Source organism: Canis lupus, chromosome 5 (genome assembly GCF_048164855.1).
Source record: "Canis lupus baileyi chromosome 5, mCanLup2.hap1, whole genome shotgun sequence".
Lineage (NCBI taxonomy): Eukaryota > Metazoa > Chordata > Mammalia > Carnivora > Canidae > Canis > Canis lupus.
The window spans coordinates 3,416,216-3,431,275 of NC_132842.1; the positions used below are offsets into that span (position 1 = coordinate 3,416,216).

Below are 15,060 nucleotides of genomic sequence, written 5' to 3' on the forward strand. Positions count from 1 at the left end.
GACTGGACTGTTTGTTTCTTTGCTGTTGAGTTTAATAAGTTCTTTATAGATCTTGGATACTAGCCCTTTATCTGATATGTCATCTGCCAATATCTTCTTCCATTCTGTAGGTTGTCTTTGAGTTTTGTTGACTGTATCCTTTGCTGTGCAGAAGCTTTTTATCTTGATGAAGTCCAAATAGTTCATTTTTTGCTTTTGTTTCCCTTGCCTTCATGGATGTATCTTGGAAAAAGTTGCTGTTGCCAAGTTCAAAAAGGGTGTTGCGGGATGCCTGGGTGGCTCAGCGGTTGAACGCCTGCCTTTGGCCCAGGGCCTGGCCCTGGAGACCCAGGATCTAGTCCTGCGTCAGGCTCCCTGCAGGGAGCCTGCTTCTCCCTCTGCCTGTGTCTCTGTCTCTCTCTCTCTCTCATGAATAAATAAATAAAATATTTAAAAACAAACATAAACAAACAAAAAACCCCAAAAGGGTGTTGCCTGTGCTCTCCTATAGAATCTTGATGGATTCTTGTCTCACATCTAGATCTTTCATCCATTTTGAATTTATCTTTGTGTATGGTGTAAGAGAATGGTCTAGTTTCATTCTTCTGCATGTGGATGTCCAGTTTTCACAGCACCATTTATTGAAGAGACTGTCCTTTTTCCAGTGGGTAGTCTCTCCTGCTTTGTCGAATGTTAGTTGACCATAGAGTTGAGGGTCCATTTTTAGGCTCTCTATTCTGATCCATTGAACTATGTGTCTGTTTTTGTGCCAGTACAACACTGTCTTAATGATCACAGCTTTGTAGTACAACTTGAAATCCGGCATTGTGATGCCCCTGGCTCTAGTTTTCTTTTTCAACATTCCCCTGGCTATTCGGGGTCTTTTCTGATTCCACACAAATCTTAAGATTATTTGTTCCAACTCTCTGAAGAAAGTCCATGGTATTTTGATAGGGATTGCACTGAATGTGAAAATTGCCCTGGGTAGCACAGACATTTTCACAATATTTATTCTTCCAATCTAAGAGCATGGAATATTTTTCCATCTCTTTGTATCTTCCTCAATTTCTTTTAGAAGTGTTCTGTAGTTTGGGGGTATAGATCCTTTGCTTCTTTGGCTAGGTTTATTCTTAGGTATCTTATGTTTTTGGGTGCAATTGTAAATTGGATTGATTCCTTAATTTCTCTTCCTTCAGTCTCATTGTTAGTGTATAGAAATGCCACTGATTACTGGGCATTGATTTTGGTATCCTGCCACATTGCTGAGTTGCTGTATGAGTCCTAGCAATCTTGGGGTGGAGTCTTTTGGTTTTTCTATGTACGGTATCATGTCATCTGTGAAGAAGGAGAGTTTGAATTATTTGCCAATTTGAATGCCTTTTATTTCTTTATGTTGTCTGATTGCTGAGGCTAGGACTTCCAGTACTATGTTGAATAGCAGTGGTGAGAGTGGACATCCCTGTCTTGTTCCTGATCTTAGGAGAAAAGCTCTCAGTTTTTCCCCATTGAGAATGATATTTGCTGGGCTTTTCATAGATGGCTTTTAAGATGCTGAGGAATGTTTCTCTATCCCTACACTGAAGAGTTTTGATCAGGAATGGATGCTGTATTTTGTCAAATGCTTTCTCTGCATCTATTGAGGGGATCATATGGTTCTTGTTTTTTCTCTCGTTGATGTGATCTGTCACATTGATTGTTTTAGGAGTGTCGAACCACCATTGCATCCTGGGGATAAATCCCACTTCATCATGGTAAATAATCTTCCTAATGTATATTTGGATCCTATTGGCTAGTATCTTGTTGAGAATTTTTGCATCTGTGTTCATCAGGGATATTGGTCTATAATTCTCCTTTTTGGTGGGGTCTTTGTCTGGTTTTGGCATTAAGGTGATGCTGGTCTCATAACATGAGTTTAGAAGTATTCTGTCCCTTTCTATCTTTTGGAACAGCTTTAGTAGAATAGGTATTGTTTCTTCTTTAAACGTCTGATAGAATTTCCCTTGGAAGCCATCTGGCCATGGACGTTTGTGTCTTGGGAGGTTTTTGATGACTGCTTCCATTTCCTTCCTGGTTATTGGCCTGTTCAGGTTTTCTATTTCTTCCTGTTCCAGTTTTGATAATTTGTAGTTTTCCAGAAATGTGTTCATTTCTTCTAGATTGTCTGATTTACTGGCAAATATCTGCTCATAATATGTTTTTAAAATTGTATTTCCTTGGTATTGGTTGTGATCTCTCCTTTTTCATTTGTGGTTTTATTAATTAGACTCTTTTCTCTTTTGTTTCTAATAAGGGTGGCTAATGATATATCTATCTTATTAATTCTTTCAAAGAACAAACTCCTGTTTTTGTCAATCTGCTCTACAGTTCTTCTGGTCTCTATTTCATTGAGTTATGCTTGGATCTTTATTAACTCTCTTCTTCTGCTTGGTGTAGGTTTTATTCGCTGTTCTTTCTCGAGTTCCTCAGGTGAAAGGTTAGCATGTATATTTGAGTTTTTTCCAATTTTTTGAGGGATGCTTGTATTGTGATGTACTTCCCTGTTAGGACTGCTTCTACTGGGTAGCCCAAGTGGCTCAACGGTTTAGTGCCACCTTCAGCCCAGGGCTTGATCCTGGAGACCCGAGATTGAGTCCCGCATCGGGCTCCCTGCATGGAGCCTGATTCTCCCTCAGCCTTGTGTCTCTGCTTCTCTCTCTCTCCCCCTCTCTCTCTCTGTCTCTCATGAATGAATAAATACAATCTCTTTTTTTTAAAAGGACTGCTTTTACTGTATTCAAAAGATTGTGAATGGTTGTATCTTCATTTTCATTAGTTTCCATGAATCTTTTTAATTTTTCTCTAATTTCCTGTTTGACCCATTCATTTTTTAGTAGGATGCTCTTTAATCTCCATGTGTTTGACTTTCTGCCAAATTTCTTCTTGTGATTGAGTTCTAGTTTCAAAGCATTGTGGTCTAAAAATATGCAGGGGACAATCCCAATCTTTTGGTATCCATTAAGACCTGATTTATGACCCAGTATGTGGTCTATTCTGGAGAAAGATGGCTCACAGAAGCCACAGAGAAGTTCCATGTGTACTTGAGAAGAATGTGTATTCAGTTGTGTTCAGATGCAAAGTTCTGTATATATCTGTGAAATCCATCTGGTCCAGTGTATCATTTAAAGCTCCTGTTTCTTTGGTGATGTTGTCCTTAGAAAATCCGTCAATTGCAGAAAATGCCATGTTAAAGCCTCCTACCATTAGTGTATTATTATATCATCAACTCTTTACTTTGGTTATTAATTGATTGATATACTTGGCAGCTCCCACATTAGGGGCATAAATATTCGTGATTGTTAGGTCTTCCTGTTGGATAGACCCTTTATGATATACTGTCACTCTTCATCTCTTACTACAGTCTTTGGGATAAACTTTAATTTATCTGATATGAGGATGGCTACCCCTGCTTTCTTTTGAGGACCATTTGAATGTTAAATGGTTCTCCACCCTTTCACTTTCAGGCTGTAGGTGTCCTTAGGTCTAAAATGAGTCTCTTGTAGACAGCAAGTAGATGGGTCTTGCTTTTTTATCCAGTCTGAAAGCCTGCGTCTTTTGATGGGATCATTTAACCCATTCAGGTTCAGAGTTACTATGGAAAGATGAATTTAGTGTCATTGTAATACCTATTCAGTCCCTGTTTTTGTCGCTTATTTCTTTGGTCATCCTCTTTCTTTTACAGAGTCCCCCTTAATATTTCTTGCAGAGCTGGTTTGGTGGTCACATATTCTTTCAGTTACTGCCTATCTTGGAAGCTCTTTATCTCGCCTTCTATTCTGAATGAGAGTCTTGCTGGATATATTCTTGGCTGCATGTTCTTCTCATTCAGTACCCTATATATATCCTGCCAGCTCTTTCTGGCCTGCCAGGTCTCTGTAGAGAAGTCTGCTGTTAATCTAATATTTTTCCCTGTATAAGTTAGGGATCTCTTGTCTCTTGCTGCTTTAAGGATTTTCCCTTTATCTTTGGAATTTGCAAGTTTCACTATTAAATGTCAAGTTGTTGAATGGTTTTTTTTTTAAATTTTTAAATTTTATTTTATTTTTTATTTATTTATGATAGTCACAGAGAGAGAGAGAGAGAGAGAGAGAGGCAGAGACACAGGCAGAGGGAGAAGCAGGCTCCATGCACTGGGAGCCCGACGTGGGATTCGATCCTGGGTCTCCAGGATCGTGCCCTGGGCCAAAGGCAGGCGCTAAACCGCTGTGCCACCCAGGGATCCCTGTTGAATGGTTTTCATCAATTTTTTTTTTGGGGGGGGAACCTCTCTATCTCCTGGATATGAATGCCTGTCTCCCTCCCCAGATTAGGGAAGTTCTCAACTCTTATTTGTTCAAATATACTTTCTGGCCTCTGTCCCTCTTGGCGCTCTCTGGAACCCCAATTATATGTAGATTTTTCCTTCTGAGGTTATCATTTATTTCCCTTAACCTTTACCCATGGTCTTTTAATAGTTTTTCTCTTTTTTACTCAGCTTCCTTCCTTGCCATCAACCTGTCTTCTATGTCACTCGCTCATTCTTCTACCTCATTAACCCTCGTCGTTAGGACCTCCAGTTTGGATTGCATCTCATTTAATTGATTTTTAATTTCTGCCTGACTAGATCTAAGTTCTGCCGTCATAAGTCTCTTGAATCCTGATGCTTTTTTCCAGAGCCACCAGTAGCTTTATAATTGTAGTTTCTGAATTGGCTTTCTGATATCAAATTGTAATCCAAATTCTGTAACTCTGTGGCAGAGAGTACTGTTTCTGATTATTTCTTTTTGGCGAGTTCTTCCATCTAATCATTTTGCTCAGTGCAGAGTGGCTGTATGAGTGGGCTGACTCAAGAATATCAACCACAACCTGTGTAAATTTCAGCCTAGATTATCTGAAGAGGTTAGTCCTCAAATTGAAAACAATGATCAGAATGAAATAAAATGAAAGGACTCCTAAGGTGAAAAACAAAAATTAAAACAAACTAGTAAAAAATTTAAGGCCAAGAATCCCAAAGAAGAAGGAAAAAAAAAAAAAAGAAAAGGGAAAAGAAGGAGAGAGAGAGAAAAAAAACAAGAGTAAATAGGGGAAAAAAAAAAAAGAAAAAAGAAAAGGAGAAGAAAAACGGGGGCGGGGGGCAGACTGGGAGATGGTAGTGGTGACAATGTTGTAGTGGAGGTCGAATGTAGTCTACCTGAGGGGTCCTAGATGGTGATCCTCTTGGTTCTGACTTATTAAGTTCTGTATGTTAGAAGATGCTCAGTCCCAAATTTATATAAACTAGAAATACTTGTAGAGAGCCCCAAGATTGTCCACCAAAACATAAATGAGATAAAAAAGGGGGGCAGAATGGGAATGAGGAATTTCACAGAATGAACCCGCACGGTATACCACTTGGTTCTGGGTGCATACTGGTCATGTTCTAAAAGGCATTAACTTCTGCCATTCTAGAATAAAATAAGCCAGAGAAAACAAAAAACAGAAAACAAGAAAAACATATCTTGTATATCTCCCAAAATTACGTTGAGTATGTTGAAGGGAATCTAGAAGTGGAAAATATATGTAAGACCTATAATTGGAGAAACATGAAAATCAAAAAGGAAGAAACTTAAAAATGCAGAGGTGGTAAAATATTGTAGTTAAGGTGGAAAAAGGGAGGGAAAAAAAGGAAATTTACAGTCTGATATAAAAACGACTCTGTGTCTCTCATGAATAAATAAATAAAATCTTAAAAAAAATGAGTTGTACTGGAAAAACGAAGAAAAAAAAATAGGAGGGGTACCCTCTAGTTCTATATACTGTAGATCCCTCGACTTCCCCTGGAGCTTTCCAGCGCTGCTCGGTCAGGAACTCGCTCTTCCCTGTCCTTCCAGCTGGTCTCCTGGGGGAGGGGCCTGCTGTGCGGATTCTCAGGTGTGTGCACCTGGAGGGGCTGCCCCGCCCCCTGCCAGGTGCACGGCTCAGTGTGAGCTGTTTATCCTGTGAGGCCCCTGCTCCCTGTGGCCCCACTTCATCCCAGGCACAAGGTGGCACAGGAGGAACAAGCCTGGCGGCGGCCAGCTCTCCAGCCCTGGAGTCAGCTTCCCGCAGTGGCTCCCGCGGCTCCCGGTCCCCCCTGGCCTAGACGCTCCTGGAGGGCGGTGGGTGGAGGCGCCAATCTGCACAGCTTGGGGGCGCCGGGCAGCAGGAGCGTCCCGGTCCTCGCTGTCCCGTGCCCTCCCCACCTCCTCCCGTTCCAGGGGGCGCGCAGGATCGCTGGCTCTGTCCCCCAGCGCCCCGGGCCCCGGGGCCCGCGCCGCGGGAATCGCTCCCCGGGCCGCGGCGCCCGAAGGCACAGGGCGCAGCCCCCTGGGTCCGGAGCCGCCGCCCGAGCCGAGCTGCTCCCCGGGCCCCGCCAGGCGCGCCCCCGCCCTTCCCCGAGACCGGCCCGCGGCGCGTGGTGCTCTCGCCGGGCTGGAGGCTCCGCGGCTGCCCCTCCCGGGACCCTGCCCGGGACCCTGCCGAGCGGGTGCGTGAAGTTCCCGCTTCTCCGGGCCTGGGCTGCCCTGTCCCGAGGCTTTCCGGGCGGCCCGAGTCCGGCTCCTCGCGGGCCCCGCCCCCACTGAGTCTTTCTTTTTTTTTGATTTGTTGTTTCCGCCTTCCTACGCTGTTATGAGCGCAAACTCTTCTCTAGCATCCCGGCTGTCCTCTCTTTAAATCTCGGGTCGAATTCGTAGACGTTCGGGATGGTTTGAAGGTCCTCTAGGTAAGTCGGTGGGGCCCGTGAGGCAGGCCCCCCCCCCCCCCCCCCCCCCGCCGCCTCGCCCGCCCCTGTTTCGCCGACCACGTGGTTCCCGCCCTTTCTCTTACTGATCTAATACATCACACTGATAGGTTTGCGGATACTGAACCACCCTTGCAACCTAGAAGTAAATCGCATTTGTGGTGAATAGATATTTTACTATATTGCTGAATTCAGTTTGCTGGTATTTTTTAAAGATTCTATTTATCCATTCATGAGGCACAGAGAGAGAGAGAGAGAGAGGCAGAGACACAGGCAGAGGGAGAGGCAGGCTCCATGCAGGGAGCCTGACATGGGACTTGATCCCGAGACTTCAAGATCACGCCTGGGGCTGAAGGCAGGTGCTAAACCGCTGAGCCATCCAGGGATCCCCTAATCTTTATTTTCTTCTGCTGGTTTTATATTTGTTTTCTATTCTTTTTCTAACTCCTTTATGCATAAAATTAGGTTATTTATTTGAGATTTTTCTTGCTTCTTGAGGTAGACCTGTGTCAGTATAAACTTCCCTCTTAAAACCACTTTTGCTGCATCCCAAAGGTTTTAGACTGTTGATTTCATTTTCATTTGTTTCCATGTACTCTTTTGTTTCTTCCTTTATTTCCTGCTTCACCCATTCATTGTTTTGTGACGTATTAATTGATCTTCATGTATTTGTGATCTTTCCAGATTTTTTATGGTTGACTTCTAGTTTCATAGTGTTGTATTCAGGAAAGATACATGGTATACATTCGATCTTTTTGAATTTGTTGAGGTTTCTTTGTAGGTTAATATATGATATATTCTGGAAAATGTTATGTGTACACTCAAAAAGAATGTGTATTCTGCTGTTTTAGGATAGAATGTTCTGAATATATCTGCTAAATGCATCTGGTCCGGTGTGTCATTCAAAGCCATTGTTTCCTTGCTGATGTTTCTGTTTAGATGATCTGTCCCCTGATGTAAGTGGGATAGTAATGTCCCCTACTACTATTGTATTATTATAGATTAATTCCTTTATGTTTGTTATTAGCTGTTTTAGGTATTTGGGTGCTCTGATGTTGGGTACATAAATATTTATAATTGTTATATTTTCTTTTTGGATTATCCCTTTTATGATTATATAATGTTCTTTTCTGTTATTATAGTCTTTATTTATTTATTAAAAAAGATTTTATTTATTTGGGGGTGGGCAGAGAGAGGGAGAGGAAGCATGAGCATGGAGAGGGACAAAGAGAGGAGCAACTCCCTTCTGAGCAGGAACACTGTTGCAGGGCTCAATCCTAGGACCCTGGGATCATGACCTGAGCTGAAGGCAGACGCCTAACTGACAGCTATCCAGGCACCTTAGTGGTCTTTGTTTTAACGTCTATTTTGTCTGATATAAGTATTGCTACTCTGGCTTCCTTTTAACAGCCATTTACACGATAGATGTTTATTCATCCCCTCCCTTTCAATCTGGGGGTGTCTTTAGGTCTATGTGAGTCTTTTGTAGGCAGCATATAGATGGATCTTGCTTTTTAAAAAAAATCCATTCTCTCAACCTGAATCTTTTGATTGAAACATTTAGTCTATTTACATTGAAAGTAATTATTGATAAATATGTATTTATTGTCATTTTATTATTTGCTTTGTGATTGTTTCTGAAGATTTTTTTTGTGATTCTTTCTTATCTCTCCCTCTTTCATGGTTTGCTGATTTTTTTAGTGATATATTTGAATTTTTCCCCTTTATTTTCTGCATATTTATTAGTAGTTTGGATATATGGTTACCGTTATATTTGTATATAACTTGTTCTGTATATAGCAGTCTATATTAATATGATAATCACTTAACTTTGAACCCATTCTTTTTTCCTTTCCTCCCATGTTTTAGGTATTGTTATTACATTTTATATCTTTTTTTTGTGAATTCCTCGATTGATTTTTATAGCAATATTCATTTTTACTGATTTTGTGATTTCTGCCTTTATACTGTCACATTTGTTTTTTCCTTTCCATTCAGAGCCCTAAAGGGGACTCTTTCTCACAGGACTGGTTTAGTGGTCATGAACTCCTTTAGTTTTTGTTTGTCTGGGAAACTCTTGATCTCTCCTTCTATTCTGAATGATAGCCTTGCTGGATAGAATATTTTTGGCTGCAGATTTTTTTCTTTTTAGCATATTGTGTAGATCTTCTGGCCTGCAAAGTTTCTGTTGAAAAGTCTCCTGCTAGCCTTATGGGTTTTTCCCTTGTAAGTTACTTTCTTCTTTTGTCTGTTGCTTTTAAAATTTTTTGTTTGTCACTATATTTTACCAATTTAAGTACAATATGTCTTGGTGTTGGTCTGCTTTTGTTGATTTTGATGGGAGTTCTTTGTACTTCCCAGATCTGGATATTTGTTTCCTTCCTCAGATTAGGGAAGCTTTTGCTATTATTTCTTCAAACAAATTTTCTATCCCCCCTCTTTTTTTCCTGTATTTTGTCTCTTTTTCTTCTGGGTCTCCTATAATATGAATATTGCTACATTTGATGGGGTCACTGACTTCCCTGTCTATTCTCTTTTTACCTAATTCTTTTTTCCCTCTTCTGTTCAGTTTAATTACTTTCCATTACTCTTCTAGATATTAATTCATTCCTCTGCTTCTTCTATCCTGCTATCTATTCCATCTGCATGTTTCTTATTTCATTTATTGAACTCTTTATCTTTGATATGTTATTCCTTATCTCTGTATTAAGGGTCTCACTCATGCCTTCCACTTTTTATCAAGTCCAGTGGGTATCCTTATGATCATTGCTTTACATTTTCTGTCAGTCATGTTACTTATGTCTGTTTTGCTTACGTCCCTGGCCTGTCAGTGTCCTCTTCTTTTATTTGGGATAAAATTCTCTGTCTCCTTATTTGTCTGCCCTTCTGTATCTGTTTTTGTGTGTTGGGAAAGTCAACTATGTCTTCTTGAAAGTAGTGACTTTATGAGGAAGAGGACCTGGAGTGACCTCCAGTGCAGTGTCCATTGTTCACCAGAACCTGGTACTTTAGAAGAGTAACCTATGTGTGTTGCTTACATCCTGCTGTTGTGTCTGAGTCACTTTTCCTTTCAGTACAGTCATCTGCACTAACTTTCTGCCTGTTGTGGGCTGTGCTTGCTCTCTCTGACATTAGTGGGATCCACACAGGCAAGTTTTGGGGTGGCATGCCCACCAGGGAACTTGGAAGCAGGGTGGCATTGTTAGCAAAATTTGTAGTGGGCCACTAGTTTTATAACAGATCCCCCAAAGTGATGTGGCTGTGGGCTGTGTGCTGGGACAGCCAGGGGTACAAAGTTGGGTGTGGTACAAGGTAATGGCAGAGTGGTCCTGGGCCCAATGTGTGATTATGGCTGGGGGCAGATGCCTGGTCACTACATAGAGGCTGGTGTGGCGCCTCTTTGCAGTTGTGCACCTGGTGCTGAGTGGGACACCCATGCAGCTTTAACAAAACTTTCTTTAAACCCAGGGCCGAGGCTAGAATGCTTCGAGTGGCCAGGAGAATTGTGGGCATAATCGCACTGCTAGCAGGTTAGGTAGCAAGTGTCTCTGCAGTGCTACCTCGCATAGGTGGCTCTGTGTTTATTCTGGGGGGATGAGGAGGAAAATGGCTCCTGCCAGCTCCCTCATTTTCAAGAGACATCCCTCAACATGCTCTGAAATTAGTATGAACAGATCCATCTCCTGTTTTCCCTGGCGTTGTGTGTACTCCTATTTTTGTTTCCCCTCTGTGCAGCCTGCTATCTTTTTAAGGGCAGAGGCCTGGCTATCACTCACCCTCCTGGCTTACCCAGTACTGGGTCAACTGCCTCTAGGCTCCAAGTCCAACTGGTTTTAAAAACTCATGGAATTCAGTCTCTCTGATTTTTAAAGCCAAATGCTATAGGAATTAGTCTTCCCCATGTGAAGTCCCTGGTGTGAGGGTCTGTTTCTCTTTCCTCTCCATGCATATAGCCCTATCACTCCTGTGGGTAGCCTCTCCTTGCCTTTCTGATCTTCCTAAATTTTAGATGTATTTTCTTCTTTGTATTTAGTTGTGGAGTTTTTTTCTGCCAGTGTTCAGATCACTCTCCAGTTTATTGACTGGGAATTGGATATATCTAGTTATAAATGTGGGTTGAGGTGAGGTCAGGGTCTACTCCACCATCTTCCCAATCTCCATCTCGGAAGCTACACATTTTGTTTCTATTATTTAGTCAGTTTTTCTTAACTTTGAAACCAACATCTCTAATTATGCATTTTTCTATCATAGTATTTCTATATAGCCCCCGATGTGACATGGTCCTTAGCACATATCAACCACCCATAGAATATTCTATCCATCTTATCTTTGTTTCTAGTTTCCTTTGAAAAAAAGTTTTTTTTTCAGTTAATAGATTTACCAAAACATTTTATCATTTTCTCTGGTTACCTTTCATTTTTAAATTATCTATACATTCTGAGCTCCTTTTCAATTTTCCTGATATAATCTTTTAATATTTTTTAAGTGAGCACCTGTAGATACTTAAGTCTTAATTTTTCTATGTCTGAATATGTATTTTTCACCCTTGAATCTTGAATTACAGTTTATTTGGGTATGAAATTTGAGGTTGAGAGTTACTAATTGTTCTCAAATTGAAGATATAATTCCATTGTCTGTCTTCTGTTAATTCTTGTTGCTGATGAAAGGTTCTGGTACATGTTCTAAAGGTAATTCCTTTATAGATAATCTGTCTTCTCTCTTGTAGCTGTAAACATATATATATATATTTTTTTATTCTTCATGTTCTTCAGTTTTACCATGATCGTCCAGGGAGTGGCTTTACCATTATTTATCCTGGTTGGTACTTGGAATGTACTTTCCACCTGTAGATTCATCTGAAGTCTTCAAATTTGGACAATTTTAAATTTTGAATAATGCTTGCATTTCTTTGTCTGAGGACTCCTGTTGGGCACTTAGAGCTACTTAGTCCATTCTCTATGTATCTTGATTGCATATAATCTCTCTGTGGTGCATTCAGGGAACATTCCTTGCAATGTACTTCTCCATGTCAGAGCTGGACATATCTCATTTATTCAGTTTTTTAACTCAATGTTTTTATATTGTTCATTTATTTCTGTTTTTTATTTAATTTTTTTTTACTCTTTTAAAATGGAAATTATTCATTTATCTCATTGGAAAACACAAACATCTATTTTAGTTTGGCACATGTTCCACAAACAATTTCCTATGGGGGCATATCCATGTTTTGAATGTTGATTTTGTTGGCCGTCTATCTCAGTATTAGATTTCTTCTTCTGTTCTGGAATTTTGCTTCACAGGCTTATTTTGTGTGGGAGGCTTTGTTTTTGTTTTTCTTCTTTCTGTTTCCTTTTGTGCTTACCCCTCCTAGACCAGTGGTTTTGTGGTTCCTTTTGTCCAGCTGCTCAGGACTCTCTGCCCTAAACCTAGCCTTACAGGGTTCCTGTCCCACAGTGGTATTGGGGACAGTATCATGGCTTGCTTCCTGACTTAATAGGGACTACATTTCTATCTTCTTTTTTCTTCCTGGGTTTTTTTTCCTGGCTTACTAAAAATTCTAGCCCCCAGGGGATAGTTAGCTCTACTTTTTAGTTCCCTTAGTTTCTTTTTTGGAGGGTACTGGGAGTAGGGTGGGAGTTAAGTAATGCCAGTCTGGATCCCCATTCTTGATCCTCTTTACCTTCACTAGACCCAAACTACAGACTGCTACAGTCTCCTTCCAGAATGGGCATCCAGCAGGTTCCATTTTTAGCAGAGCACACTGACTTCTGTTTCTCTTCTGTTTCTGGTTCATACAGATAATTAGCCTGTTTTTAGAGCCTCATTAATGGTTTTAGTTTTCTTTTTTTTCTGATATCATCTATTTCTGATGTGTTTGGATTAAGGAAGTGTGTCCTATTAATGGATCTTAATTAGGCGATAACTGGATAGAATTATGTATAATTCTAGATAGAATAATTAGACCACTAGAAGGCTTGTCATGTAAAACATTTTGAGGATCATAGCTGGAAGACAGGGAGACAGGTTATATGGCTATTTTATAGTCCAAGTGGGCTGACTTGGGGGATAGCAGTGGAAACAAAAGAAGCTTGCTGATGCAACTTACGTCTAGTTGCTAGAAACCACAAGAGTTTTTAACCAAATGAGAAGGATCAGTGTCTCCCTCCAGATGTCTCTATGTGGGTATTACAGATTCCCACCAGAGCTTTCCCAGGTTTTATCCCTCTTATTTTGCTCTTATACCATTGTTGTTTTTAACTCTTCACTTTTATTTTTAAATATCCCTTCCACATCTTTCCTCTTCACAGTTTTTCTCCCCCTAGACCATTCCACAGTGCTTACAGTTGCCAGTAGAATCCAAGGTGTGTGTTCAGGAAGATGACCTGGGCAGGGGTCCCACTGCAGAGGGGCACTAGGTGACTGCTGGGTCTCTTCTCCTGGGGTTGGGAGAGTTGGGAGATTCTTCATAGCTTCCCAGCCCCTCCTCCCAAACCACCTCCAAGCTTCCTCTACTGTCTAAGGTCAAATGGGCTTCTGAATTGCCACTGAAGGCAGGGGTGGCTCATAAGCACAGAAGAGAAACTTTCTAGAGGCTCCTTCTCCCATTCTCACTTTTTCTAGAAGCTCCCTATTTGGGAAGCCTGTAGTGGACAATTTCTCGCTCTTTCAATGTGATACACAATTTGCTCTTCAATGTCCTCTTAAGGAAGCTTATGGTATATGAGCTCCCATCCCCATTCAAGAGCTTCAAAGAAGCTACAGCCACTGCATTTGGGGAGGAGTAAAATGTAGAGGTAGGTGAACCCTGTGTAAAATTAAATTGTAGCAACAAGGACCCCAAACCATTTGCATCTGTTTATAGACTCTGAGGAAGGATGAACTAAGTTTTGGGGAAAATTTTAGCACAAAAAGTGGCATTACAGTGTTCCCTCTAAATTACTACAACATCCCAAATATTTACCAGGTCTTTCAGATCAATCTCTTGTTTTGAATTGGCTCTCATGAGTTAAACTTGGGGTCATTTAGTAGAGTGACAGGAGATCTAATTCTTTTTCTCATGAAATCTGGGGAACTAGTTATATTAGCAATAATATTAATAGTAACAATAATAATAATGTAAATGCAAATCATTGGACCATTGAAGCATGGAACTTGAACTACACTTATATTTGGGTCTATTGGCACCAACATGAAGAGTTTCTGTGTGAAGCTCTCAAGGTGCTTGGTGCTTCTTCCCCAGCATTTTCATTCAAGTAAAATCAGAGTGCCAGGTGAGGATGAATGGGAAAGGAGAACCATAAAGGACCAAAATGACACCTGAGGGACAGAAGAACATGGAGGAAGGGAGTACATATATCAACACATTTCCTGTTTATTCAAAAGACCATCCCTTAAATCCTCACTCTGTGCCAGTCCTGTGCAAAATCTGAGGATGTGATGTGAGCAGAGAAAGCACTGTCCTCTGCTTCCTCAAGACAGATACACAGTAGATGCATCTAAGACAGGGAATTAAAAACAGCGTGTGCCCTCTGACAGTGAGGGAGCTTTGTGGGCTAGTTGAGGCCCTGTTTTCCAAATCAGCTGTTCAACTAGCTGGGAACACAGCCTGTCCCTTCCAGGTGTCTCCTTCCTAAGTGCTACTCAGCTGGGGATTCAGGGAAGAGGCAAATTTTGGTTCTGAGCCAAAAGTGGAGGGCAGGATTTCTCAGAATTATGTTTCAGCCCTGGCAAAGTTTCCCCACTGGTGACCCAAATCAGCTTCTCTTGGAGGCATTTCTTTTCTGCTTTTCTTTGTTATAGGTAGGAAAAGAATTAGAAAAGGGAGGGAGAAAGGGCAGAGACAGTCATGGCACTGAGCCCCAGTGGAGGGTGTTTCCAACATCAGGCACTGATGACTTTTCTGAACCCCAGCCAGTGCCTAGAGTTTTCCTGACATTCACATAGATGACAGGCCTTCTCCAGAAGTTAACACCTAACTGGGCTGTAAGAATACTGACAGAAAAATTTATAAGACAAGAGCAGAATTATAGCAAAATCAGTGCTTAAAAATATTGAGTGCCTAAGGGTAATCACAAGAAGTACATTATAGAGGCATGCCTGGGTGGTTCAGCAGTTGAGCATCCACCTTCGGCTCAGGGCATGACCCTGGGGTCCAGGATCGAGTCCCACATCAAGCTTCTTATGGGGAGCCTGCTTCTCCTTCTGCCTATGTCTCTGCTTCTCTCTCTCTCTCTCTCTGTGTCTCTCATGAATAAATTAATAAAATCTTTAAAATAAAGAAGTACATTATAGAAATAACTTTTACT

At 41.1% G+C, this 15,060-nt stretch overlaps 1 long non-coding RNA gene across 2 annotated transcripts in view; it reads left to right on the forward strand.

Annotated features, from left to right (window-relative positions):
- Positions 1-15,060, forward strand: part of LOC140633163 (uncharacterized) — a 241,411-nt gene that overhangs the window by 178,907 nt on the left and 47,444 nt on the right. The window lies entirely within an intron of this gene.